We start from the raw sequence: 4,629 nt of genomic DNA on the forward strand, positions 1-4,629 counted from the left end.
CTGACTAATGGTTTGTCAATTTTATTTATCCTTTCAAAGAACCAGCTTTTGGCTTTGTTGATTTTTGCTATGGTCTCTTTTGTTTCTTTTGCATTTATTTCTGCCCTAATTTTTAAGATTTCTTTCCTTCTACTAACCCTGGAGTTCTTCATTTCTTCCTTTTCTAGTTGCTTTAGGTGTAGGGTTAGGTTATTTATTTGACTTTTTTCTTGTTCCTTGAGGTATGACTGTATAGCTATGAACTTTCCCCTTAGGAGTGCTTTTAAAGTGTCCCATAGGTTTTGGGTTGTTGTGTTTTCATTTTCATTAGTTTCTATGCAAATTTTGATTTCTTTTTTGATTTCTTCTGTGATTTGTTCGTTATTCAGCAGCATGTTGTTCAGCCTTCATATGTTGTAATTTTTAATAGTTTTTCTCCTGTAATTGAGATCTAATCTTACTGCATTGTGGTCAGAAAAGATGCTTGGAATGATTTCTTTCTTTCTTTCTTTTTTTTTTTTGAATTTACCAAGGCTAGATTTATGGCCCAGGATGTGATCTATCCTGGAGAAGGTTCCATGTGCACTTGAGAAAAAGGTGAAATTCATTGTTTTGGGATGAAATGCCCTATAGATATCAATTAGGTCTAACCGGTCTATTGTATTGTTTAAAGTTTGTGTATCTTTGTTAATTTTCTGTTTAGTTGATCTATCCATAGGTGTTAGTGCGGTATTTAAGACTCCCACTATTATTGTGTTATTGTTAATTTCTCCTTTCATACTTGTTAGCATTTGTCTTACATATTGTGGCACTCCCGTGTTGGGTGCATATATATTTATAATTGTTATATCTTCTTCTTGGATTGATCCTTTGATCATTATGTAGTGACCATCTTTGTCTCTTTTCACAGCCTTTGTTTTAAAGTCTATTTCATCTGATATAAGTATTGCTACTCCTGCTTTCTTTTGGTCCCTATTTCCATGGAAAATCTTTTTCCAGCTCTTCACTTTCAGTCTGTATGTGTCCCCTGTTTTGAAGTAGGTCTCTTGTAGACAACATATATAGGGGTCTTGTTTTTGTATCCATTCAGCCAGTCTTTGTCTTTTGGTTGGGGCATTCAACCCATTTACGTTTAAGGTAATTACTGATAAGCATGATCATGTTGCCATTTACTTTATTGTTTTGGGTTTGATTTTATACACCGTTTCTGTGTTTCCTGTCTAGAGAATATCCTTTAGTATTTGTTGGAGAGCTGGTTTGATGGTGCTGAATTCTCTCAGCTTTTGCTTGTCTGAAAAGCTTTTGATTTCTCCTTCATATTTGAATGAGATCCTTGCTGGGTACAATAATCTGGGCTGTAGGTTATTTTCTTTCATCACTTTAAGTATGTCTTGCCATTCCCTCCTGGCTTGAAGAGTTTCTATTGAAAGATCAGCTGTTATACTTATGGGAATTCCCTTGTGTGTTATTTGTTGTTTTTCCCTTGCTGCTTTTAATATTTGTTCTTTGTGTTTGATCTTTGTTAATCTGATTAATATGTAAACTGTGGTGTTGGAGAAGACTCTTGAGAGTCCCTTGGACTGCAAGGAGACCCAACAATTCCATCCTGAAAGAGATCAGTCCTGGGTGTTCTTTGGAAGGACTGATGCTGAGGCTGAAACTCCAATACTTTGGGCGCCTCATGTGAAGGGTTGACTCATTGGAAAAGACTCTGGTCCTGGGAGGGATTGGGGGCAGGAGGAGAAGGGGCCAAAAGAGGAGGAGATGGCTGGATGGCATCACTGACTTGGTGGACATGAGTTTGGGTGAACTTCAGGAGTTGGTGATAGACAGGGAGGCCTGGCATGCTGCAATTCATGGGGTTGCAAAGAGTCGGACGTGACTGAGGGACTGAACTGAACTGAAAGCCTAAGGGCCATAGCACAGGGATTTATGTCCCAATATACTTGGCGAAATAAAAGACCACATGCTCATTACTGTTCAGCTACCCAAGACCTGCTCTTTCCAGGTACATTTCCAGATCATAACTTAAGAAAAATAAGAGCAAATATTTAAATTGGGGGAAAAATATAAGTTTGTAAATGAAGGACTTTATGCCTATCTACTCACTAAATGCGCATTTAATGGCAGAAATAATATTTTCTTCACAAAATTGGAAGAATCTGTCTGAACTTGATAACATTCATAATGTAATTTTATTTTTCTGTTGGCTCACATAAGTGTCTTTTTTCCTTTTTTCACTGAGCCACTGCACATGAATTTAAGGTGTTTTTTTGTTTTATAGAAACAAAAAAAAATAAGTATATTTTGTTTTATAGCATGGATACCACAATGAAACCAAAAATGTACAAATTCACCTCCATGTAGACCACATACTATATTTAGTTAGGTCTAAAGAAAAAGTCCATTGCTTTCATTTACATTAAGTTATATACACAGGCATACACATAAATACAACAGAGATAGCAAGGTCTTTGCATTTTAGAAGCATTTATTGTCCCTCATCTAACTTACATTCAATTAAATTGAAAGTCATTTAAAATATAAAGTGATGCATTCTGTTGTTTTCACTTCCTTTTAGCTCTTTTCTTCCACTGCTCAAGAGAGTCATCCTAGACAATAACCTCTCCATAAAGAGGTAATGAGCATTATGGGAAAGCAATAGCAAATTTCTAGAAAGCATGTAAGTAATAACTTATTTCATGTCTCCCCAAATGCTAAGCAGAAGATAAGCTAAAACCAGTAACATATGATTTTTATTATTACTAGTCAGTGATGTTCTCACTGTTTCTGGAACTAAGAACATTCTTAAACCAATCATGTTTTTTGGAGAGACAAAAAATAGTAACCATTTTTTTTTAATTCAAGTGAACATTTTTTTATTTTTTTTAATTTTAATTGGAGGCTAATTACTTTAAAATATTGTATTGGTTCTGCCACACATCAATATGAATCTACCACGGGTGTACACGTGTTCCTCATCCTGAACCCCTCTCCCCTCTCCCTCCCTGTATCATCCCTCTGGGTCATCCCAGTGCACCAGCCCCAAGTACATATTTTTAAACAAAGGGAAAGCTCAGTCCTAAGTCTTAGAATCTGGTCTTGCTAACACTGGTGTCTCTTCCATGTGATTTTAAAGATTGAAGAAAGGTAAATCCATCCAGCTTTACTTTCTGATATAAGAAAAGTAAGACTCAGAGAAGAGTTTGTAGAAAGTAGCAAATCTCATGAATGGCATCTAGATTGACTTGAAACGTTCTCAAAGGTCTTCCTCCTATGCCTTTTATTGTTGCATAATAGACAGCTATGTCTCTTTAAAGAGTAGGTACAAGACTGGATTATTTTCTAAGTATAAAAAGACAATTAAGAAAAAAAAAACATGCTCTACCTTATGATTTTTTTTTTTTAGATGTGCAGAAGCATTAAACATGCATGTGTGATTTTCTTGATAACTTTCTCAAAAGTTTACACAAGATCTAACAAGAATGGAAAGAGAGAATTTCTCCTCCTCGACTGAATTTATTTTCTTGGGAATTACTGATAACACTGAGAACAAAGTGATCCTATTTACAATGTTTCTCCTTGTTTATCTCATCAATCTTACGGCAAATCTTGGAATGATAATCCTGATTAGGATGGATCCCCAGCTGCACACACACATGTACTTTTTCTTCAGCCCCTTCTCCTTCTGTGACCTCTGCTATTCCACAGTCATCGACCTTAAGATGCCGGTAGACCTATTTGCCAAGATCGAATCAATCTCCTCCTATGGCTGTCCTCTGCAATTCTTGGTTCTCTGTACCTTTGTAGATTCTGAGTGTCTCCTGCTGGCAGTGATGGCCATGACCAGTACAAGGCCGTCATCATCCCCTTGCTCTATGCAGTCAGCATGTCCAGCGGGGTGTATTCCCTGCTCATGGTTGGGGTTTACCTGGTGGGAATGATAGATGCTTTGATAAACACAACATTGGCATTCCATTTATGCTTCTGTGGGTCAAATAAGATTAACCACTTTTTTGTGTGATGTTCCTCCTCTCCTGTTGATATCTTGCTCAGACACACAGGTCAATGAGTTAGTGATATTCATGATTTTTGGCTTTTTTGAATTAAGCTGCATTCCAGGAGTCCTTGTCTCTTATTGTTATATCATCCTATCGGTCTTGAAGATCTACTCTGCTGAAGGGAGCTTTAAAGCTTTCTCCACTTGTACCTCCCACCTAACTGCTGTGGCAATTTTCCAGGGAACTCTGCTCTTTATGTATTTCAGGTTGAGTTCTTCATACTCTCTAGATGAAGACAAAATGACCTCATTGTTTAAAACCCTTGTGATTCCCATGTTAAACCCTCTGATTTACAGCCTAAGGAATGAAGATGTGAAACAGGCCTTGGAAAAATTGAAAAATAAATGGTTTTAATTATTTGTATTAAGCATTTGTGTACACATATGCATTCATATGCATATATTTATTGTTGATTTACTAAAATTAAATGATAGGATAATTGAGAATAATTTCTCAAATTTTTAAAGTGATATTTGTATTAAATCCTAATTTTGTTTTCCCACATGTTATGTTTCACAATGCTTTAAGGATTTATATATATGTATATATATACACACAAACACACATATACATATATATACATATGGCA

General features: G+C 36.0%; 1 pseudogene; it reads left to right on the forward strand.

Annotated features, from left to right (window-relative positions):
• Positions 1 to 3,464: 3,464 nt before the first annotated feature.
• Positions 3,465 to 4,394, forward strand: LOC113882235 (annotated as a pseudogene).
• Positions 4,395 to 4,629: the final 235 nt, after the last annotated feature.

This window comes from Bos indicus x Bos taurus, chromosome 23 (genome assembly GCF_003369695.1).
Source record: "Bos indicus x Bos taurus breed Angus x Brahman F1 hybrid chromosome 23, Bos_hybrid_MaternalHap_v2.0, whole genome shotgun sequence".
In the NCBI taxonomy this organism is placed as follows: Eukaryota; Metazoa; Chordata; class Mammalia; order Artiodactyla; family Bovidae; genus Bos; species Bos indicus x Bos taurus.